Source organism: Hyperolius riggenbachi, chromosome 7 (assembly GCF_040937935.1).
Source record: "Hyperolius riggenbachi isolate aHypRig1 chromosome 7, aHypRig1.pri, whole genome shotgun sequence".
Taxonomy (NCBI): Eukaryota; Metazoa; Chordata; class Amphibia; order Anura; family Hyperoliidae; genus Hyperolius; species Hyperolius riggenbachi.
The window spans coordinates 147,525,452-147,551,656 of record NC_090652.1 but is presented as its reverse complement, the minus strand read 5'-3'; the positions used below and the strand labels follow the sequence as shown (position 1 = coordinate 147,551,656).

The following is a 26,205-nucleotide window of genomic DNA, read 5'->3' as shown; positions in this document are numbered from 1 at the left end:
GACTAACTATACTGTACTCTCTGTTAGTACCTTCCCCAGCTCCACTGGGAAGGTTGGTCTAATCTATTCAGTCAGTGTACTAATTGTACCTTACCAGCTCCTCTGGTAAGGTTTCACAAAACTATTAAAGTTACGGTTGCGCCAAGCACTACACACTCAGCTCCTTGTGCTGCTATACTGGTATTATTGGTGATCCTGCAGATCACACATAATCAGGCATAGCATCTGCATTATTGGTGATTCTGCAGATCACCAAATAATCAGATATCTGAGTAGCGACACCCAACCGTTACACCAACTTATGATATAATTGATACAATGAATTGTATGTGTAGTATTGATTCTATTCTATTAATATTTAATGAACTAATGAAACATTAGAAGCAAAGAAATTTTTATTTTCAGGTATATAGCTTTTTTTTTTTTATATATATATATATATATATATATATATATATATATATATATATATATATATATATATATATAACATTGCATCATTCTCTAATCTTTTCAGTTTCCAAACTTCAATCTGCATTTTAAACTATGAAACAAAGCAGAGCTAATGACCCTTTGAACTTCCATGCAGTAAAATCTTATCTGACGTTTTTTCATTGTTTCTTTGATGTGTAAGTGCTTCAGAAAATAGCATTGCTCTCTGACTAAATTAGTTGGAAAGCTCAGAGAAGGTCTTTTGCATAGATAACAAGTGAAGTTTCTTAACTCTTCCTGCACTGTAAACAATATGAGACTCATATCTGTGCTACTAATGTTCTATTTTTTAGCTGTACTATACATACAATTCATTATATCATACGTTTATTTTCACTTCAGATTCCCTTTAACTTTCCCTGAAGTTTCCTTTAAAGTGAACCTGAGATGAAAGCCATCTCAGGTTCTGTACTTACCTGGGGCTTCTTTAAGCCCCCTTGAAGCCACTCAGTCCCTCACTGTCTCTCCGGGTGGCTCCTGTCACCTCCAATACTGCCAGAAAGCCTGGCTGAGTCACGCTTCATCTGGCATGCGCAGCTGGTGAGCTCCCCCGTCCACCTGTGGGAGTGCCACGGGCCCGTAACTGGTCGCACATATGCAACAAAGCGTGACTCGGCCAGGCTTTCGGGCAGTATTGCGGGTGACAGGAGCCACCCAGGGAGGGAGTGAGCGGCTTTAAAGTGTACCTTAAGGCTATCATTCATAAAGCATTTCCGCATGCGGAAATGCTTAATACCGGTGACTTTACCGACCACTCTGCAAAATCCCCATTCATAAAGGCTCTTTCCGCATGAAAAGCTGACAGAGCGATACATTTCCGCCTTGTGCGGAGTTTTTCTAGATTTATCTAGAAAAAGTTACAAACACGTCCATTCATAAAGATTAGAGCATACGGGTGCCTATGCGGACATATGGCCGCATAGGGGTGCTATTTTGGCTGGGAACGCGTAGTATCAGCCGCGTTCCCCAGCCTGACGGGTCCTGACGGCGAAACCGGAAGTGGCCGCCAGCGGGACCCGGAGCATCAGAGCGACTCGTCGTGGGCACCGATCAGCTGCAGGGGGCTGAGGTAAGCCCCAGGTGAGTAAAACTCAATTTTTTTGGGACACTTAATAAATAAATGTGTGTAATGGTTTTATGCTATGGTGGGTCCGAATTTCATCTATGAGGTGATTATCGTATGAAGATTAGTGTGCATTGAAGGCCAGAGTGAAAGTTTGTGACAGGACTCAAATACCTGCACTGTGGACCCATTTTGCAGAGGGTCATACATTAAGGCCTTGTTCACATTGGCTATCATTTATAAAGCATTGCCGCATGTGGAAATGCTGAAAACCGATGACTTTACCGACCACTAAGCAAAATCTCCATTCATAACTTAAAGGGAAGGTTCAAGCAAAATAAAAAAATGAGTTTCACTTACCTGGGGCTTCTACCAGCCCCATGCAGCCATCCTGTGCCCTGTAGTCACTCACTGCTGCTCCAGTCCCCCGCTGGCAGCTTGATGACCTCGGAGGTCGGCGGGACGCATTGCGTACATTTTTACGCATTCCCACTACTGCAGGAACATTAACACATACATTTTTACGCATTACTGGTTTAATGCGTACGTTTTTACGCATTGAACCATTAATGCGTAAAAATGTATGTGTTAATGTTCCTGCACTAGCGGGAATGCGTAAAAATGTACGCAATGCGTCCCGCCGACCTCCGAGGTCGGCAAGCTGCCAGTGGGGGACTGGAGCAGCAGTGAGTGACAATGAGGGCACAGGATGGCTGCATGGGGCTGGTAGAAGCCCCAGGTAAGCGAAACTCATTTTTTTATTTTGCTTGGACATTCCCTTTAAAGGCTCTTTCCGCATGAAAAGCTGACATTCCCGTGCAGAGTGATAAATTTCCACCTTGTGCGGTGATTTTCTAGATTTATCTAGAAAAAGTAACAAAATGTCCATTCATAAAAATTAGAGCACATCGGTATGCGGACGGGGATTACCGCTCCCTCGGCAGTAACGATAACCATGCGGAATACATGTAACTAAATGGGACAGACCTCCCAAGCAGCATCAGAGAGAGCAGCGCACGGAGGGACTCTGCCAGCTTCTGTTTCCGCAAGCCTACTGACAGCCTTTTTCAGGAAATCTTCACACTTCTTTCGCAACTGGCAACATTTTTATGAATGACCACCCAGAAGTCTAAAATACCGACAGCGGTGTTTTCCCGCACTGATTCTCCTTACCGACAGCACTTTTATGAATGATAGCCATTGCGTTCCGCTTGCGTGGCCGTTCGCGTTGGCCATTTTTGGAGGAGTTTTTTTTTCTTCTCCCGGCGCTCAGATGGGCGATTCGTTTTTGTGCAAAGCGCATTTCTACACGCTTTTCCCGACTGTTTTTTTAAGTCACTCCCTGACCCAAGTCAGGAAGTGAACTCTTTGACCTGGAAAATAGTGTATTTATTCTTAATTCACCCACTTTTAACTTTTCTTAGCATCAGAGCAGTGTTTTATTGTATAATTGTAACTAAAATGAAGTAAGCTTTAATGAGGGATGCTATGGGGGCAGTATACCGAGAGAGGCACCATTATGAAGAAGTTTGGAAAGGGGGGGGGGGGGGGGGCATATTGCAGACAAAGTGAGAGAGTTCTAGGATTGCAACACAAACTATAGTGGAACCTTAAAGCTGGCATTTACTGGTGAGCAATCAAGGCTGGATTTATCCTTGTGCCCGTAGGCCAAGTATGTTGTGGATCCCCTTTCTTGTGCAGCAGTGCCCCTCCCATTCCATGTGCAGCCCCCTTTTCCATGTATATCATCCATAAAAACAGCAGCTCCTTTCTTTCATGAAAACTCCTTGAGCGTCAGTTTACTTTTTCTTTTTACGTGTTCCCCATTTTAGCCTCCTCTGTCATATGTGGCAACTCCTATTTTCCATTTCCAGGTGCCCCATGGAGCTGCAGCCGCCTCAAGGCCCGGGCCATTGTGGCTTTTCCATAAATTCAGCTTTGTCCGGACAATAGAAAGCTCTGTCAGTTGTTGTGCATAGCACAACCCTATTTTGACCAAAGGGTGCCTTGGAATAAAAGAGACACTGCTGTGAACCGGAAAGGTTTGGGAAACATGGAGTTACAACATAATTCTGTGTCTTGAGAAGCAAATATTTCCTTATGAACAATCTTAACACACACCAAATCATCCTAAGGTGTGGTGATATCTTTTCCAGTGCTGCCTTCAGAGGAATGCATTAATCTGAATGTCTAACATGCTTGAAAGTAACCACACCTGTGTGATTTGTGTTGTTTACAGTCTGATATCAAAAAACATCCTGTAAAAAATACTTGAGTAAAAACAATACACTTTACTTATTACCATTTTTAAATAATTGGGTCTTAGCATATGCCTATGCACCCTAAAATATCATACGATGTATAATACATGTAAAAAATAAATATTCAGACCTGCACAAAATTATTGGTGACCATGTCTCAGTTATACCACACAAAAACACATCACAAAATATTTCTAGTTAGTATTTACCAAAAATGGTCCAAGGAACAACAACCAGTAGTGTGTCATGTGTGCCATAAAGGTCACTGAAGCATGAGAGAAGCAAAATCTAGCCTGTCTGGATTTATCCCATGGAAGAGCTACTGTTGCCCAAATTGCTTAAAAAAATAATGCTGGCCATTAGTTAAAGGTATCCAAATACACAGTGCATCAGATCTTATTGTAGGAAGGACTATAGAACTGCAAATCAGAGTACCAATGCTGATCCTGTCCTCTGCCAAAAGCACCTACCATGCCAATGGATTGTCAGAACTGAACATGGAGCAATGAATGAGGCATAGTGACACTTAGGATGTGCTACAAAAATAAGTCCGATCTGTGGAGACCCTACCCTGCAACTCACAGAACTTAAATATATAAAATGAACCTCCCACTTAGGGAATTTCATAAAGTGACCCATTGGTGGGGTTGACCAGCATGATTGTCACCATAAAAATCAAATTTCAACAGCAACTGCTCTGAGTATATTAAGTGATAAAGATGCTAATCCTGCATTCAAAACTTTTTCTGCTGTTATGGTTTGGAGTTATCACATACCTTAGGAGCACTGGCCCTTTAACCTTCTTGGCGGTAACCCCGAGCTGAGCTCGGGGTAAGCCGCCGCAGAGGATTTCTCAGGCCCTGCTGGGCCGATTTTCATAATTTTTTTTTAGAACACGCAGCAAGCCGATGCGCCGCTACCCGCCGCAATACAGCCCCCCCCCCCTGCATCCCCCCTGCGCAGCCTGGCCAATCGCCGCCAGGCTGCGCTATGGGGTGGATCGGGACTCCCTGTGACGTCGATGACGTCACTCCGTTCGTCGCCATGGCAACGGAGGAAGCCCTGAAGGAAATCCCGTTTAGAACGGGATTTCCGGATGGGCTTGATCCCCGACAGCGATCGGAGGGGTGGGAGGGAGGCCGCAGGGAGGGGGGAATCATGTAGCTAGCATTAGGCTAGCTACATGATAAAAAAAAATTGGGCTTAAAAAACCTCCGCGGCCGTGCAGCCACAGAACAATTGACCGCCAGGAGGGTTAATAGTCATTGCCATTCAGTTGCATGCTGTTTTTTTTTTTAATCTATAATATATTCCTCCTCTTCCCTCTATTTCCCTGCCTAGCTGAAACATGATCCTCTGCTCACTTGTGTTTACAAGCAAGGCTGAGGTGACTGGCGATTGGAGGAAAAAAGAAAAAAAGTTAAGGTAAGAAATTACATCAGTATTTAGCCTCAAACTGTGGGCAAAAGACATGGTTCCCACCAGAAACAGAATTCTCTTAATCTATATTTATAAAATCGGATGTATGTATGTGCCGCGATCACTCGAAAACGGCTTGACCGATTTGAACGAAACTTGGTATACAGATCCCTTACTACCTGGGATGATAGGTTCTGGGGGTCTCGCGTCCCCCCTGCACACCTGGGCGGAGCTACAAACAGCAAATCAGATTTCACCCATTCAAGTCAATGGAAAAAATGTAAAAGGCTGCCATTCTCACAGTAATCAAACCAGAGTCCCCACACATGGCACAGTTGGTCACTTGGAGACAGAGGTTACAAATCCAGGAAAAGGGGGCGGAGCATAAAACAGCCAATCAAATTTCAGCCATTCATTTTAAATGGGAAAATGTAAACTGCAGCCATTCTTAGACTGTTAGGGCCCATTTCCACTAGAGCGAATCTGCATGCAGATTCACATAACCAATACAAGTTAATGGGACTGTTTCCACTTGTCAGGATTTTTTAGCGTTTTTTTGTGCAGAAAAAAATGTACGGCGGAGCCATCAGAATTCGCATACTGCTATGCGTTTCGCATACAATGTATTTAATAGGAAAAACATTTTCTATGCGTTTTTGTGTAAAAACAATGTAAAAAGTACACCAGCATTGACATGGTTAAAAACGCTTGGGCACAAAACGCATGCGAAATCACATAGAAAACCGCATCCGCATGCAAAATCGCACCTGCGTTTTCCGCACTGGAATCGCACTGCACCAATGGAAATGTACTCTTACTCGCAGGGGTCTCAAACTTGACACAGATGGTTGACACAGATGGTCACTGGGTGAATTAAGGGATTAAGATTCAAGAAAGTGGGTGGAGCCTACAACAGCCCATCAAAATTCACCTATTGATTTTCAAGGGGAATATTTAAACTGCTGCTATTTTTACACTGTTAATGGCAGAGGCTTCAAACTTGCTACAGTCGGTCATTGGGTGACTGGGGTCCAAATTCACTAAAGGGGCGGGGCCACATACAGCCAATCAGATTTCCTTGGTGGATAAACTACTTCCATTCACACAATTTTGATGCCAGGAACCTAAAAGCTCACAAACTTGGTCATTGTGTGTCAAGGTTACGAAAAGTGGGCGGAGCCAAAACCAAATTTTACTGGGAAAATATAAATTGCAGCCATTCTTACACCGTTAATGGCAGGGTTCTCAAACTTTGCACAGTTGGTCACTGGGTGAATGAGATTAAGATTTTGGAAGGTGGGTGGAGCCTACAACAGCTAATAAAAATTCACCTTTTGATTTTCAAAGGGAATATTTAAGCTGCTACCATTCTCTTATACTGTTAATAGCAGATGCCTCAAACCTGGTACAGTTGGTCACTGGGTGACTCGGGTTCAAGTTCAGAAAGGGGGCGGAGCCACAAACAGCCAGATTTGTTTTTTTTTTCAATGGGAATATACAAATGATGCCAGGGACCCCTTAGCTGATAAACTTAATAATTGAGTGACTGTATGTCAAGGTTAGAAAAAGTGGACGGTGCCAACAACTAAATTGTTTACATGACAGAGTTTCCAAACTTTACACAATTGGCCACTGGGTGACTGGGATGAATATTCAGAAATGTGGGTGGAGCCTACAACAGCCAATCAAAATTTACCTATTGATTTTCAATTTACATTGCTACCATTCTTACACTGTTAATGGAAGATGCCTCAAACCTGATACAGTGAGTCATTGTGTGCCTGGGGTACAAATTTACTAAAGGGGTGGAGCCACAAACAGCCAATCAGATTTGTTAGATTGATTTCAGCCATTTTTTTGTTGGCAGGGTTCTCAAGCGTAACACACTTAGCCACTGGGTGACTGGGACTGTATGTCAAGGTTAGAAATAGTGGGTGGAGCGAAAAACAACTAACTTTTTACATGGGAAAATATAAACTGCAGCTTTTCTTACACTGTTAATGGCAGGGTTCTCAAACTTCACACAGATGGTCACTGGCTGACTAGAATTAATATTTGGAAAAGTAGGTGGAGCCTACAAGAACCAATCAAAATTCAGCTATTGATTTTCAAGGGGAATATTGAAACTGCAGCCATTCTTACACTGTTAATGGCAGAGGCCAGGGGTCGAGTGGGGTGTGGACGCGGGTGGACGACGTCCACTTACTTTTTCCTGAGCGTGGACGCCGTCCACCCTGGCATGTGTGGAGGGGAGCAGCGCAGTGGAAGGAGAGCTGTGAGCAACGGTGGAGAAGAGGGGACATCTCCCCCCCTTCCCTCACCTTAGGGCTCTCCATCCATCGCTCTCCCCTCCAGAACTAATGTGCGGGCAGCGGGCAGGACTTACCTCTCCTCGTTCCGGCACCGGATCTGCGTGCTGCTGCTCTGGTCCAGACCAGACTAGCGGCAGTGGAGTGCTTGCCCCGGAACGAGGAGAGGTAAGTCCCGCCCGCTGCCTGCACTACCTATTCTGGGGACATATACCCCTGCCTACATATACTGGGGACATATAGTAGCTACATATACTGGCACATATACCCCTGACTACATATATACTGGGCACATATACCCCCTGACTACATATATACTGGGCACATATACCCCCTGACTACATATACTGGGCACATATACACCTGCCTACATATACTGGGCACATATACCCCTGCCTACATATTCTGGGACATATACCCCTGCCTACATATACTAGGCACATATACCCCTGCTATATATACTGGGCACATATACCCCTGACTACATATACTGGGCACATATACCCCTGACTACATATACTGGGCACATATACCTCTGGCTATATATGCTGGGCACATATACCCCTGTCTACATATACTGGGCACATATACCATGGCCTACATATACTGGGCACATATACCCCTGCCTACATATACTGGGCACATATACCCCTGCCTACATATACTGGGCACATATACCCCTGTCTACATATACTGGGCACATATACCCCTGTCTACATATACTGGGGACATATATCCCTGTCTACATATACTGGGGACATATACCCCTGTCTACATATACTGGGCACATACACTCCTGGCTACATATACTGGGCACATATACCCCTGCCTACATATACTGGGGACATATACCCCTGCCTACATATACTGGGGACATATCCCCCTGGCTACATATACTGGGCACACATACCCCTGGCTACATATACTGGGGACATATACCCCCTGGCTACATATACTGGGGACATATACCCCCTGGCTACATATACTGGGGACATATACCCCTGGCTACATATACTGGGACATATACCCCTGCCTACATATACTGGGCACATATACCCCTGGCTACATATACTGGGCACATATACCCCTTGTTACATATACTGGGACATATACCCCTGACTACATATACTGGCACATATACCTCTGGCTACATATACTGGGACATATACCCCTGACTACATATACTGGGCACATATAACCCTGGCTACATATACTGGGCACATATACCCCTAACTACATATACTGGGACATATACCCCTGACTACATATACTGGCACTTATATACCCATGACTACATATACTGGGAAATATACCCCTGGCTACATATACTGGGACATATACCCCTGGCTACATATACTGGGACATATACCCCTGGCTACATATACTGGGACATATACCCCTGGCTACATATACTGGGACATATATCCCTGGCTACATATACTAGGTACATATACCCCTGGCTACATATACTAGGTACATATACCCCTGGCTACATATATTGGGAACATATACCCCTGGCTACATATACTAGGTACATATACCCCTGGCTACATATACTGGGCACATATACCCCTGGCTACATATACTGGGCACGTATACCCCTGCCTACATATACTGGGGACGTATGCCCCTGGCTACATATACTGGGGACATATACCCCTGGCTACATATACTGGGGACATATACCCCTGGCTACATATACTGGGGACATATACCCCTGGCTACATATACTAGGCACATATACCTCTGGCTACATATACTGGGGACTACTATACTCATACTCAGAAACATTTAAGTGTGACAAACATGCAAAAGAACAAGAAATCAGGAAGGGGGCAAATAGTTTTTCACACCACTGTATACTGGGCACATATACCCCTGCCTACATATACTGGGACATATACCCCTGCCTACATATACTAGGCACATATACCCCTGCTATATATACTGGGCACATATACCCCTGACTACATATACTGGGCACATATACCCCTGACTACATATACTGGGCACATATACCTCTGGCTATATATGCTGGGCACATATACCCCTGTCTACATATACTGGGCACATATACCCCTGCCTACATATACTGGGCACATATACCCCTGCCTACATATACTGGGCACATATACCCCTGCCCTGTCTACATATACTGGGGACATATATCCCTGTCTACATATACTGGGGACATATATCCCTGTCTACATATACTGGGGACATATACCCCTGTCTACATATACTGGGGACATATACCCCTGTCTACATATACTGGGCACATACACTCCTGGCTACATATACTGGGCACATATACCCCTGCCTACATATACTGGGGACATATACCCCTGCCTACATATACTGGGGACATATACCCCTGGCTACATATACTGGGCACATATACCCCTGGCTACATATACTGGGGACATATACCCCCTGGCTACATATACTGGGGACATATACCCCCTGGCTACATATACTGGGGACATATACCCCTGGCTACATATACTGGGACATATACCCCTGCCTACATATACTGGGCACATATACCCCTGGCTACATATACTGGGCACATATACCCCTTGCTACATATACTGGGACATATACCCCTGACTACATATACTGGCACATATACATCTGGCTACATATACTGGGACATATACCCCTGACTACATATACTGGGCACATATAACCCTGGCTACATATACTGGGCACATATACCCCTAACTACATATACTGGGACATATACCCCTGACTACATATACTGGCACTTATATACCCATGACTACATATACTGGGAAATATACCCCTGGCTACATATACTGGGACATATACCCCTGGCTACATATACTGGGACATATACCCCTGGCTACATATACTGGGACATATATCCCTGGCTACATATACTAGGTACATATACCCCTGGCTACATATACTAGGTACATATACCCCTGGCTACATATACTGGGCACATATACCCCTGGCTACATATACTGGGCACGTATACCCCTGCCTACATATACTGGGGACGTATGCCCCTGGCTACATATACTGGGGACATATACCCCTGGCTACATATACTGGGGACATATACCCCTGGCTACATATACTAGGTACATATACCCCTGGCTACATATACTGGGGACTACTATACTCATACTCAGAAACATTTAAGTGTGACAAACATGCAAAAGAACAAGAAATGAGGAAGGGGGCAAATAGTTTTTCACACCACTGGATACTGGGGACATATACCCCTGTCTACATATACTGGGCACATACACTCCTGGCTACATATACTGGGCACATATACCCCTGCCTACATATACCCCTGCCTACATATACTGGGGACATATACCCCTGGCTACATATACTGGGCACATATACCCCTGGCTACATATACTGGGGACATATACCCCCTGGCTACATATACTGGGGACATATACCCCCTGGCTACATATACTGGGGACATATACCCCCTGGCTACATATACTGGGGACATATACCCCTGGCTACATATACTGGGACATATACCCCTGCCTACATATACTGGGCACATATACCCCTGGCTACATATACTGGGCACATATACCCCTTGCTACATATACTGGGACATATACCCCTGACTACATATACTGGCACATATACCTCTGGCTACATATACTGGGACATATACCCCTGACTACATATACTGGGCACATATACCCCTAACTACATATACTGGGACATATACCCCTGACTACATATACTGGCACTTATATACCCATGACTACATATACTGGGAAATATACCCCTGGCTACATATACTGGGACATATACCCCTGGCTACATATACTGGGACATATACCCCTGGCTACATATACTGGGACATATATCCCTGGCTACATATACTAGGTACATATACCCCTGGCTACATATACTAGGTACATATACCCCTGGCTACATATATTGGGAACATATACCCCTGGCTACATATACTAGGTACATATACCCCTGGCTACATATACTGGGCACACATACCCCTGGCTACATATACTGGGCACATATACCTCTGGCTACATATACTGGGCACGTATACCCCTGCCTACATATACTGGGGACGTATGCCCCTGGCTACATATACTGGGGACATATACCCCTGGCTACATATACTGGGGACATATACCCCTGGCTACATATACTAGGCACATATACCTCTGGCTACATATACTGGGGACTACTATACTCATGGCTACTTATACTGGGGACACCTATAGACCTGGCTACCTCTGCTGGGGGGTACCTATTTTGGGGGAATTGCTGTCAGATTATCTGCATTTTTGTGGAACCGCTGTTATGTATTTTGGGGAACAGCTGCCAGATTATGTGTATGTTAGGGGAACGGCTGCTGCCAGATTACGTGCATTTTGGGGAACAGCTGCCAGATTATGTGTATGTTAGGGGAACGGCTGCTGCCAGATTACGCGTATTTTGGGGAACTGCTGCCAGATTGTGTATTTTTGGGGGACCACTGCTGCCAGATTATATGTATTTTGGGTGTTACATGTATCTTGGGTGATCCGCTGCCAGGTTTCGCGTATTTTGGGGAACTGCTTCCAAATTATGTCTATGTTGGGGGAACTGCTGCTGCCACATTGTCTATTTTGGGGGAACCACTGCCATATTATCTGTATTTTGGAGGAACTTCTACCAGATTATGTGTCTTTTTAGTGAAATGCTGTCAGATTACATCTATTCTGGAGGGATACACTACGGCAGAGCTCAAACTTCCCCGGCAGACCTTTTACATCACTGCTAAGGTCATGTATATTTGGCCCCACCCATAACCATGTCCACATGCTTGACCACGCCCATTTGTTTTCCAGGTGAGTCCACTCTCCTCTTTACCCCGGACCCCTGGCAGAGGCCTCAAACCTGCTACAGGCGGTCTTTAAGTGACTGGTGTTCAAATTAAGTAAAGGAGCAGAGCCAAAAACAGCCAGATTTCTTTGCTGGATAAACTGCTTCCATTAGCACAATTTTGATGCCAGGAACCCAAAAGCTCACAAATTTGATCATTGAGTGACTGTGTGTCAAGGTTACAAAAAGTGGGTGGAGTTAAAAAACAGAATTTTCTGGGAAATTGTAAACTGCAGCCTTTCTTCACTGTTAATGGCAGGGTTTTTAAACTTTGCACAGCTGGTTACTGGGTGACTGGGATTCATATTCAGAAAAGTGGGTGGAGCCTAAAAATGCCAATCAAAAATCACATGTCGCTTTTCAAGGAGAATATTAAAATTGCTGCCATTCTTGCACTGTTAATGGCACAAGCCTCAAACCTGGTACAGTTGGTAATTGGGTCATTGGGGTTGAAATTCAGAAAAGGGGACAGAGCCACAAACAGTGAATCAGATTTGTTTCATTTCATGGGAAAATATAAATTATTGATGCCAAGGACCCCAAAGCTCATAAACTTGGTCATTGAGTGATTGTATGTCAAGGTTAGAAATAGTGGGCGGAGCCCAAAACAACTAACTTTTTACATGGGAAAATGTAAACTGCTGCCATTCTTACACTGTTAACCACCTTAGCGGTATGGACGAGCTCAGCTCGTCCATTACCGCCCGAGGGTGCCGCTCAGGCCCTGCTGGGCCGATTTACATGAAATAAAGAGCAGCACACGCAGCCGGCACTTTGCCAGCCGCGTGTGCTGCCCGATCGCCGCCGCTCTGCGGCGATCCGCCGCGAGCAGCGGCGAAAGAGGGTCCCCCCAGCCGCCTGAGCCCTGCGCAGCCGGAACAAATAGTTCCGGCCAGCGCTAAGGGCTGGATCGGAGGCGGCAGACGTCAGGACGTCGGCTGACGTCCATGACGTCACTCCGCTCGTCGCTATGGCGACGATCTAAGCAAAACAAGGAAGGCCGCTCATTGCGGCCTTCCTTGTTTATTCTGGGCGCCGGAGGCGATCAGAAGAACGCCTCCGGAGCGCCATCTAGTGGGCTTTCATGCAGCCAACTTTCAGTTGGCTGCATGAAATATTTTTTTTTTTATTTAAAAAAAACCCTCATGCAGCTGCCCTGGCGATCTTAATAGAACGCCAGGGTGGTTAATGGCAGGGTTCTTAAACTTCACACAGTTGGTCACTGGGATTAATATTCAGAAAAGTAGGTGGAGCCTACAAGAGTCAATCAAAATTCACCTGTTGATTTTTTAAGTGGAATATATAAATTGCTGCCATTTTTACACTGTTAATATCAGATGCCTCAAACCTGCTACAGTTGTTCATTGGGTGACTGGGGCTCAAATGCTGGAGAGGGGGTGAAGCCACAAACAGCCAATCTGATTTGTTTAATTTCTATAGCAATATACAAATTATTGATGCCAAGGACCCCAAAGCTCACAAACTTGGTCATTGAGTGTTTGTGCGTTAGGGTTAGAAAAAGTGGGCGAAGCCAACACCAGTCAAATACATACACATGCAACGCCTGGTCATCAGTGGTTGGAGACAAATACAAATTTTGCTGGGCAAATGTAAACTGCAGCTATTCTTACACTATTAATGGCAGGGTTTTTAAACTTTGCACAGTTGGTCACTGGGTGACTGGGATTAATATTCAGAAAAGTGGGTAGAGCCTACAAAAGTGAATCAGACTTCAACTATTTCTTTTCAAGGGGAATATTTAATTGCTGCCATTCTTGCACTGTTAATGGCACAGGCCTCAAACCTGATGCAGTTGGTTATTGGGTGACTGGGGTTCAAATTCAGAAAAGGGGGTGGAGCCACAAACAGCCAATCAGATTTTTTCATTTCAATGCAAATTATTGATACCAAAGACCGCAAAGCTCACAAACTTGGTAATTGAGTAATTGTGTGTTAGGGTTAGAAAAAGGCATGCGGAGCCAACACCAGCCAAATAAATACCCGGGCAACAGCAGGCAATCAGCTAGTTGACTATATAAAATTCACTGAAATCATAACATAGACAGTACAATACATGTGTTATGTAAGTAGATCAAGTATTTATCTACTTATATATGTGTTTTTTTTTCCCTGGCATATTATGGCTGGCTAATCCTTCTGCTTTAACCACGAGGGAAGGGGGAGACGACCTGCCATCTTCCCCAGGGAGAACAGCAGGCACTGCAGATTTAAGCTCTTGGCAGTATCACACAACTCCGACCAATTCATGCTGGGAGATGTAGTGCCTCAATGTAAGTACATCTCCCTGTTGGATATGTTATCATGGCCGTGCACTTCATGCACAAACGTGGCCGTACTGCACCTGCATAAGTATGACCGTACCTGCGCAATAAGCCAAAGCCGCTTGACCATGAGCGGCTGTGCTGCTGTGCAGGCCAGGCGCAGTACGGTGGTGGTCTGTAAGAGGACGTGGGAATCTGCTTGAAAGGTCTTGGTGCTAGATACCCTAGGACTACTCTAGATATCTTGCAAAGTTCATGCCTCCACGGGCTCAAGATATTCTGCCAACACAAGTGAAACTTAAGCCTCATACTCACCACCTGATGGGCCCAGCGGCGTCCCCTTGACGGTCGTTAAGCGACGCCTCTTTCTGCATGCGACATTACATGACGGGGGAGAACAGGAAGTCAAGCGATCGTGGGTCTTTGGGTGGAGTCGTCGGGGATTTTAAAGATCCGATCCACCGTGACGGTTGTTATCGCGGCACGCCGTTCACATAATCTTGTGTCTGTACCCACGTCGCGTAAACGAACGATTGTCGCTCATGAAATCACAAACAGTAGCTGCTACTGTGTGGACTGCTGCTACAATTCTGCAGGCTCTGTCCTTAGCTGGTCCTGTCTGGATTGCTGTCGCACTTCTGCAGCTTTGTCCCTAGCTGGCACTGTGCAGGCTGCTGCCACACTTCTGCAGCCTTGGTCCCTAACTGGTACTCTGCAGTCACACTTTTGCAGCCTTGTCCCTAGCTGCCACTGTGTGGTCTGCTACCACACTTCTGCAACCTTGGTCCCTGGCTGGTACTGTGTGGGCTGCTGACACACTTCTGCAGCCTTGGTCCCTTGCTGGCACTCTGCAGTCACACTTCTGCAGCCTCGGTCCCTAGCTGGTACTGTGTGGACTGCTACCACACTTCTGCAGCCTTGACCCCTAGTTGGTACTGTGTGGGCTGCTGCCACACTTCTGCAGCCTTGGCCCCTAGCTGATACTGTGTGGACTGCTGCCACACTTCTGCAGCCTTTGTCCCTAGCTGGTACTGTGGGGGCTGCTGCCACACGTCTGCAGCCTTGGTCCTTAGCTGGTTCTGTGTGGGCTGCTGACACACTTCCGCAGCCTTGGTCCCTAGCTGGTACTCCGCAGTCACACTTCTGCAGCCTTGGTCCCTAGCTGGTACTGTGTGTACTGCTGCCACACTTCTACAGCCTTGGTCCCTATCTGGTACTCTGCAATCACACTTCTGCAGTCTTGGTCCTTAGCTGGTACTGTGTGGACTGCTGTCTCACTTCTGCAGCTTTGGCCCCTAGCTGGTACTGTGTGGACTGCTGCCACACTTTTGCAGCCTTGGTCCCTAGCTGGTACTCTGCAATCACACTTCTGCAGCCTTGTCCCCTAGCTGGTACTGTGTGGACTGCTGCCACACTTCTACAGCCTTGGTCCCTATCTGGTACTCTGCAATCACACTTCTGCAGCCTTGGTCCTTAGCTGGTACTGTGTGGACTGCTGTCTCACTTCTGCAGCTTTGGCCCCTATCTGGTACTGTGTGGACTGCTGCCACACTTTTGCAGCCTTGGTCCCTAGCTGGTACTCTGCAATCACTTCTGCAGCCTTGGTCCCTAGCTGGTACTCTGCAATCACACGTCTGCAGCCTTGGCCCCTAGCTGGTACTGTGTGGACTGCTACCACACTTCTGCAGCCTTGGCCCCTAGCTGGTACTGTGTGGACTGCTGCCACACTTCTGCAGCCTTGGCCCCTAGCTGGTACTGTGTGGACTGCTGTCTCACTTCTGCAGCCTTGGTCCCTATCTGGTACTCTGCAATCACTTCTGCAGCCTTGGTCCCTAGCTGGTACTCTGCAATCACACTTCTGCAGCCTTGGCCCCTGGCTGGTACTGTGTGGACTGCTGCCACACTTCTGCAGCCTTGGTCCCTATCTGGTACTCTGCAATCACTTCTGCAGCCTTGGTCCCTAGCTGGTACTGTGTGGACTGCTGCCACACTTCTGCAGCCTTGGCCCCTAGCTGGTACTGTGTGGACTGCTGTCTCACTTCTGCAGCCTTGGTCCCTATCTGGTACTCTGCAATCACTTCTGCAGCCTTGGTCCCAAGCTGGTACTCTGCAATCACACTTCTGCAGCCTTGGCCCCTGGCTGGTACTGTGTGGACTGCTGTCTCACTTCTGCAGCCTTGGTCCCTATCTGGTACTCTGCAATCACTTCTGCAGCCTTGGTCCCTAGCTGGTACTCTGCAATCACACTTCTGCAGCCTTGGCCCCTGGCTGGTACTGTGTGGACTGCTGCCACACTTCTGCAGCCTTGGTCCCTATCTGGTACTCTGCAATCACTTCTGCAGCCTTGGTCCCTAGCTGGTACTGTGTGGACTGCTGCCACACTTCTGCAGCCTTGGCCCCTAGCTGGTACTGTGTGGACTGCTGTCTCACTTCTGCAGCCTTGGTCCCTATCTGGTACTCTGCAATCACTTCTGCAGCCTTGGTCCCAAGCTGGTACTCTGCAATCACACTTCTGCAGCCTTGGCCCCTGGCTGGTACTGTGTGGACTGCTGCCACACTTCTGCAGCCTTGGTCCCTATCTGCAATTGTAGTAGGGGTGGATGAACACCCTGTAGAAAAAGTCACAGGAGACAAAAAACGGGAGCCCAGTAGTGCAATATGTCAATGACCACAATAAAAGAAAATAAATTAAAAGCACTACTCACAAAGTGAGGCTCCCTATGCTAGATGATCTTTTCTATTTGGCACTTTTACTGGCCTGATGAAGCGGGCTGAGACCCCCGAAACGCGTTGCCTGTGCTAATAAAAATCCCTTGTATTAACTACAGAGGTTTCGTCATTGAGGTAAGCTACCTCATATCACTTTTCGATTTTAAGCTGATTTTAGATGCTTTTATTACATCAGGGCGCCTCTTTCCCTTTTACGTGTTGGTCCCTATCTGGTACTCTGCAATTACTTCTGCAGCCTTGGTCCCTAGCTGGTACTGTGTGGACTGCTGCCACACTTCTGCAGCATTGGTCCCTAGCTGGCACTGTGTACTGACCCACACTTCTGCAGCATTGGTCCCTAGCTGGCACTGTGTGGACTGCTGCCACGCTTCTGCAGCCTTGGTCCCTAGCTGGCACTGTGTGTACTGACCCACACTTCTGCAGCATTGGTCCCTAGCTGACTGGCACTGTGTGTACTGACCCACACTTCTGCAGCATTGGTCCCTAGCTGGCACTGTGTGGACTGCTGCCACACTTCTGCCGCCATTGCTCGCTATTTGGTACTGTGCGGACTGCAGTCACACTTCTGCAGCATTGGTCCCTAGCTGGCACTGTGTGTACTGACCCACACTTCTGCAGCATTGGTCCCTAGCTGGCACTGTGTGGACTGCTGCCACACTTCTGTAGCCTTGGTCCCTATCTGGTACTCTGCAATCACTTCTGCAGCCTTGGTCCTTAGCTGGTACTGTGTGGACTGCTGCCACACTTCTGCAGCATTGGTCCCTAGCTGGCACTGTGTACTGACCCACACTTCTGCAGCATTGGTCCCTAGCTGGCACTGTGTGTACTGACCCACACTTCTGCAGCCTTGGTCCCTATCTGGTACTCTGCAATCACTTCTCCAGCATTGGTCCCTAGCTGGCACTGTGTGGACTGCTGCCACGCTTCTGCAGCATTGGTCCCTAGCTGGCACTGTGTGTACTGACCCACACTTCTGCAGCATTGGTCCCTAGCTGGCACTATGTGTACTGACCCACACTTCTGCAGCATTGGTCCCTAGCTGGCACTGTGTGGACTGCTGCCACACTTCTGCAGCCATTGCTCGCTATTTGGTACTGTGCGGACTGCAGTCACACTTCTGCAGCATTGGTCCCTAGCTGGCACTGTGTGTACTGACCCACACTTCTGCAGCATTGGTCCCTAGCTGGCACTGTGTGGACTACTGCCACACTTCTGCAGCTATTGCTCGCTATTTGGTACTGTGCGGACTGCAGTCACACTTCTGCAGCATGGTTCCCACCCACTCCCGGAACTGTTTCCGAGGACGCTTGTTGCCAGTAGGACAGCAGGACAGATGTCAGTTTTCCCAGCCAATGGCATTTACAAGTCGGTCGTGTAGGGATGACGGAGTATATCTCCGCCTTTAGTGGGAGGAGTGAGGGAGAAGCTACGGTGACCGTTGCCAGGTGAAGTTGTTGCCGCCGGAGACCAAAAATATGGCGGGGAGGAGGGAGTGAGCTGTCAGACAGCTGCTCTTTGTTATGTGTAACGGCCGGTAAGATTGTTGGAGCACCGGAAGCTGCTGAAGAGCGGAGTGTGAGGAGGAGATGTCTGAGCTCTGCTGTGTGTGAGGTACGTGTGTTGCTATCAGCGCTAATGCATTGATATTATGCACAGAGCGGGGGGACTAGCAGTATCAGCATGCCTGTATACAGTGAGCGCCGCCTGCACATCCCTGCAGTATTATTGCTGTGTGGCTGGGGACAGGACATCACACTGGACGCCTGACATCATGCTGTGTTCCTCATACAGAGGAGGACAGTGCCACACCTCACACATTGGAAGAATATTCAGGAAGATTCTTCAGCAGAAATCTCCCATTCAACAAAAACAGAAGCCCAGCAAGGGCTAAATGTAAACTTATCTAATAGAAATCAGATCCAGCACAGTAATAACAGTCCATGAATAAATAGATCATACAACTTTATTTTCCCAAATAGAAAATATAGTTAGGGGTAGAAGAACTGGATCTGTGTCAGAAAGTCCCTATTTCCAAGTCCATGCTGAAACTCAGGTGGCTGTGGCGCATGGCACTGTGTTGCTCTAATTTTCCTTGATGCAGTTGCAATCCCATTCATTTGTGATGAATGGATCGCAACACAAACGTGCAGAAATTCATGCAGTGTGTGAATGCGGATATCCGACAGTATCACATCACTGTGCTTGGCCGAAAACGCAGCCAACAACACACTAGTGGAAATGAGGCCTTTCACACTATGGTCCCGATCCAGTTCACCTTTTCTCCTAAGTTTTCTCCCAGGTAATTTTTATCAATAAAATGCTTTTTAAAGGAAACCTCAGATGTAATTGACATAAGTATTTATACTTACCTGGGGCCTCCTCCAGCCCCCTGTAAGCCGTGGGCTCCCTTGCCGTCCTCCCAGACCACTCTGTTCCTCCACTGTCCGCCTCAGTAGTCAAGGACTACTCTGAATGCATGGCACTGACAGCGCTCCTGTGACCAGGCGCATTCTGCGACTGCTCAGTTAAGGCATGTGCAGTGGAACGTGACTGGCACAGTTGGGGGATTTTACTAGATTTGAGGAAGCCCCAGGTAAGAAATGCTTATGTTTATTACTTGGGCTGCTCGTACAGTACTTGAAATTATGAGTAGCACTTACTGGCCGCGGGAGAGGGGGGGGGGGGGGGTTTAACTTGCCAATGCTGCCGCCTATAGCCAATTTTCTCCTCTAGCGCTTCACGTAATTTACATGCTTCCTCCTTCAACCCAGGAGAAGGAAGGATGGGAGTGACATGGAAGTTGGAACACAAGTGGAGTGCATCGGCTATAGGCGGCGGCTCGGGTAAGTTAACTCCCCCTCCCGCAGCCAGTAAGTGCTATGCATAATTTTAATTATGAACAGCCCTATTTATTACATCTCAGGTACTCTTTAGAGTACTTTCACACTTATTTTAAAAACGTGTCCGTGGCTCCGTTTTTGGCCCGGATCAAAAACTGAGCCATGGATACTAATGTTAAAAATAGCAGCCCTCTTCACTCAACTTAAAAACGGATCTGTGTGCGTTCAGGGGGATCCGTATTGCAAACCTGAATGGACGGTCCGGATTTGCAGGATTTTCACAGACCCCGGATACACGGAGGGGTAGTGAAAATCAATAGAAAAACGGATCTTCCTCTACACAGGCAGCTTTGGACACAGAAACAAATCCATTTTCTGTGTCCCAGCCTGTGGGTGGGAAGGGGGCCGCCATGCTGGAAGGGGTAGCAGCCAGGACGATGGTGACAGCGGGCGGTGGAGAGGTGGGTCGCCCCCCTCCCTCACCTGGGTCCCCCGTCCCTGCTCCCCCTCCTGGTATTTGCGCAAATGTTGTAATTGAAATGTATGCAGCGAGCAGGGATGCCTACCTTCCTTACTTCCTCTGTTCGCTGCGTCACTTCCTGCAGTGCCGCCCTTCCAAAGTATAGAGAGCGGCATTGCAGGAAGTTATCGGCGAGCGGTGGAACAGAAGGGAGGAAGCCCCACCCCGCTGCCACCCCAAGGGTGGCTGCTTCCCCCTCCCCTCGGCCAGGGCTGGGCATAAGTTTCCACGGACTTGAAACAAATGCTGCAAAAGTGACATTTGCAGAAAAAACGAAGGAGGAAAAAAATTAGAAAAACTGATCCGTTCGTAACGGATCCGATCTGCAAGAGGACAAGTGAACCTAAGGTGGGGATTAAATTAAAAAAAAAAAAAAAGCAATGCTACCTGATCTGGGGGGATGGGCGGATCAGGTAGCTGCAATCCCTGCTGCTCTCCACCGCTCCAGTGGCCTGCCATCCATTTCTTTCATTTTTGTGACCCCTGGGGTCAGGACGCTGGAAGAGCTGCTCTGTGTGTCTCACACCCAGAGCAGTGTGCAGGGGGAGTGGCCAGGGAGGGGCAGAGCTGCCCAATGACAACTGGGGAAGGTCTGCAAGAAGAGTGCAAAAATTGGGGGGGGGGGGGGGGGGGGGTTTGGGGGGCACAAAGGCTTGTTCTCAGCGAAAATCGTTCTGAAAGTGCTTACAAAATCACTCAACGCTTGCGATTTATAATGTGAACAAGGTCTTACTGTTCACAGAATGAGAACATTCCTGCGCACCAGTTTTTTAATTTTTTTAGACTGCAAGACCCAATTTTCAGGCAAGTGTATAGTTTTGCAGCAGACAGTTGCATTGCACAAAATTTCATTCAAGCAAGTGTTGTGTAAACAAATAAACACAGAACATTTATATCGCGCTTTTCTCCTGGCGGACTCAAAGTGCCGGAGCTGCAGCCACTAGGACGCGCTCTATAGGCAGTAGCAGTGTTAGGGAGTCTTGCCCAAGGTCTCCTACTGAATAGATGCTGGCTTACTGAACAGGCAGAGCCGAGATTCGAACCCAGGTCTCCTGTGTCAGAGGCAGAGCCCTTAAAGGCACTCCGAGCAGTGCATAAACTATGTAAAGATGCATATCATTTTGAAGCTCTCTTTCTCCTCTTTCCAATGATATACAACCCGCCGCCCTACGCCTTTTAGTTTTCCCTATTTTCGCGTTCGAAATAGCAACCGCCGCAATTTCGATCTCAAAAATATCGAAAACTAAAAGGCGTAGGGCGTCGGTTTATGTGTCGCTGGAAAGAGGAGAAAGAGAGCTTCAAAATGGTATGCATCTTTCCATAGTTGCTTGTATTACACAGGACGACTTTTCCCCAAAGTCGGCAGCTCCATTCAGCAGCCGACTTTGGGGAAAAGTCGTCCTGTGTAATACAAGTAACTATGGAAAGATGCATATCATTTTGAAGCGCTCTTTCTCCTCTTTCCAACAACACATAAACTGCCGCCCTACGCCTTATAGTTGTCGTTATTTTTGCAATCGAAATCGCGGTTGCCGCGATTTCGATCGTGAAAATAGTGAAAAATAAAAGGCGTAGGGCGGCGGTTTATATATCATTGGAAAGAGGAGAAAGAGAGTTTGAAAATGGTATGCATCTTTCCATAGTTTCTGCACTGCTCGGAGTCCCTTTAACCATTACACTATCCAGCCACCGCTGGATTGAGTGAATGAGCCCTATGACATTTAAAAGTCTTCAATTAATCAAAGTGTCAGGTGATGAATCAATAAGCTATGAGGGGAATGAAAGGCAGCAGAACCATTGACTTTAATAGCGGTCGCAAATGATTGTTTGCGATGTTCGCCCATCACTACTAGGCATAAATAGAAAAAGACCTAAACACGTGCCGGGAAACGCTACTGCAAATTGCTACAAAAAGTATGAAGTGTTTGCGATAACGCTCTGACTGCAATGGCATTGGTTATCTCATATACTGTAAAACGCATATTGTTTCCACTAATATGATGCGATTCTTGCTGAAACATTTAGGCCCCTTTTACTATAGCAGGCTAAACCTGCGTTGCCCTATTTTGCCGCAAGGGGACGCAAAAGGGACTCTATGGAGACTTTCACACTTAATGTGGTCCCTTGTGGTGCATCGGAAGAATCCGAGCCAGGGGGCAACAGCGTGTTACTTTACAGTACTTGGGGTAATGGAAGTCTAAGGGCGACCCGCTATGTGTGAACGAAGGAGTGCAGTGCACATGCATGGACCGATGGGAATCCCAGTGACGTATTTCATGTACAACAGGGACTACGTCACTGAGCGAGGGAGCGCTTAGCATATGACACTGTCAGCGCACTCTGTTGCAGGGTCATCTCTTTGTCTTTTTGGGGGTTTTTTTCTGTCTTTTTTTGTGGTGGGATGCAGCAAGAGCATCGCATCCCCACCACAATGCAAAAAATAAGTGTAAAACCAGTCTTAATTGTGTTTGTCCCATCCAGTATGATTGAATGAGACGTTGCAAGTGTACCAACAATCACATAGCAAGCGCACAGGAAAATGTTTTGTGTGTTGTGATTTTGCTGTGAAAATATGCTTTTCATGGCTGCATTTTCACACCACTGGATGACATTTGTTGGCTGAAACAGTCAGTAGTCAAGTACAACAGACATTGCTCTTTACTGTCTTTTGTCTTCTCTGCAAGTGGTACTTAAGGTGTCTAGGTGTTAATTATTTTGTCATTCTTTATAAATGGAACATCATTTATACTTGTTAATTAGTTGTACTAATGGCACAACCATTTACTATATCTTTTTCTACAGGCGCTTTGGATCTTGTTGGTGTTTGTCTGCAGGGTATCCTGTTGTCAGTAGGGACAATTGGGTTGTAAACTAACAATGTAGTTAAAGTAAACCTGAGGTGAAAGGTATATAGAGGTCACCATATTTATTTCCATTTAGAGTAGGTTCACACTTGTTTTAAAAACGTATCCGTGGCTCGGTTTTTTTTTTTTTTTTTTTTTTCCTTGGCCCGGATCAAAAACGGAGCCACGGATACCAATGTTAAAAATAGCAGCCTTCTTCACTCAATTTCAAAACGTATCCGTCTGCGTTCAGGGGGATCTGTTTTGAAAAACTGAACAGACGGTCTGGATTTGCATGATGATGATTTTCCCGGATACAAGGAGGGGTAGTGAAAATCAATAGTTAAACGGATCCCCCTCTACACAGGCAGCTTTGGACACAGAAACGGATCCGTTTCTGTGTCCCAGCCTGTGGGTGGGGAGGGGGCTGCCATGCTGGAGGGGGTAGCAGCCAGGACGGGGGTGACAGCAATCGGTGGGGAGAGTGGTCGCCTCCCCGCTCCCCCTCCAGCTATTTGTGCAAAAGTTGTTAAAATATAATGTACGCAGCGAGAGCGGGGAAGCCTACCTTCTCTCCTTACTTCCTCCGCTCGTCACGTCACTTCCTGCAATACCGCCCTCCGAAGTATAGAGGGAGACATTGCAGGAAGTCAATTGGCGAGCGGTTGAATGCCAGGAAGTGTCCCCGCTCGCTGCATACCAGTGTTCTCCCCAGGCTCTTTTAGCCAGGTGCTCCACCTGGCTAGTTTTGGTTAGCACCTGGCTGTTATCAGTTCACCTCCTTCTATGCTGTAAGCAGAGTTGCACACAGAAGCCCTGGCCCCGCAGTCTCTCATCTCGGCCTACCCGGCTAATTTTTCATGCCACCCGGCTGAAAAAAGTTTCTGGGGAGAACACTGCATACATTATATTTTAACAAGTTTTGAGCAAATAGCTGGAGTGGGAGCGGGGATGGGGGACCCAGGTGAGGGGAAGGGCGACATCTCCCTCTCCCCGCCAACCGCTGTCACCCCCATCCTGGCTGCTATCCCCTCCAGTTCGGCGGCCCCCTCCCCCGGCTTACGTTTCCGTGGACTGGCAGCCCTGATGATCTATTTGGCTGCTGTGCAATTTCATGCTAAAATCGATCCGGAATCGGCCTTATGACGCCACCTCGCTGGCCGACACTGTCCCTTTAATGCTTGCGCCCAAGTAGTTGCTGGTGCAACGCGGGCACATATGTGACAGCACATGTGCCCCATGTGTACGCCGGCAACCATGTTGGGCACGTGTGTGGATGGAGCCCAGCGCCGGACACAAACGGATAATGTATAATGCACTGGGCACATTGAACTTTAGGGGGGGAAGCGTTGGGGGTTTCGCCACGTTTGTCCTTATATCCCTCACCGTTACCGTTGTGCACCCGATTGACATTGATAGCTCAACATCTTGCAGCAGGTCCGATCAACATGCTTGGCCTGAAATTGGTTGCATCATCGATCGAGCATGCACTTGGCAGCACCGGTTTTCATCCGATATGATAATTATCGGGTGGTCGATCGGTCGCTAGGTTGATTGGTCGCCAGGTCGATAGGTGTATGGGCACCTTTACACCAGAAACAAGCATGCAGCTAATCTTGTCAGTTCTTACATTTATGTCAGAAACACCTGATCTGCTGCATGCTTGTTCAGGGTCTATGGCTGAAAGTGTTAGAGGCAGCGTATCAGCATGGCTACCAGGCAACTGATATTATTTAAAAGGAAATAAATATGGCAGCCTCCCTAAATCTCTCACCTCGGGTTCACTTTAAGGTCCTTTTACTGTAGCTCTGAAAGTGTTGCCCTGCATTTGAAAATACATGGTTTTAACTTGCAGTACACATACAATACCATAAATAGGGTTGCAATGGTATGAAATTCCACGGGATGATAACCGTCAAAAAAAAATAAAAATACCACGATATTGCGGTATATGGTATTATGCAATTATTTGGAACCTTACATTAAATAATGTGCCCCCCACCCCAAAAGTAGGTGGCTGCCGCATAGGTACCCAGGGATAGGTGATAGCCAGTAGTAGGTGGCTGCAGCATAGGTAGGCAGGATAGGTGGCCACAGCATAGGTAGCCAGGGATAGGTGTACCCAGTAGTAAGTAGCTGCAGCATAGGTAGACAGGGATGGGTGTATAAAAGGAAGTTTTTGATAAGTTTACAGAGCATTTTTCAAGTCCTCATTAACCCTTTCCTTCTAAAGAACAAGGCACTGCCTTTGGCAAAGGAGATATTTATCTTTTTATCTTTGAGTTTGTGGACTTTATATGTAGTAAGTACATAGAAGATTGGTCAGCATACAGTATAATATGAGCTTTACAGGAGGAACATCCTATATTCAGAATCAATTATATTACATGCTAACCATCAAGTATCTATTTGAAAAGAGCGAACTCTTCTGCTAGTCAATCACATACATGGTCCACAAGGGTTAGTATTGGCCATGTTTTGTCAAGACTATGTAGAAACGCCCCCAGGTATTTAGTCAATTTTTCTGAGGGGGGGGGGGGGAGAAAGCAC

The 26,205-nt window shown here is 46.9% G+C and overlaps 1 protein-coding gene across 1 annotated transcript in view; it reads left to right on the top strand.

Annotated features, from left to right (window-relative positions):
• The first annotated feature begins 18,797 nt into the window (after positions 1-18,797).
• CCP110 (centriolar coiled-coil protein 110) overlaps positions 18,798-26,205 on the top strand; it is a 108,393-nt gene continuing 100,985 nt past the window's right edge. Inside the window, exon 1 of the mRNA XM_068244744.1 lies at positions 18,798-19,063. The gene's annotated coding sequence lies outside the window, so the exon portion shown is untranslated. The remainder of the gene's footprint in view (positions 19,064-26,205) is intronic.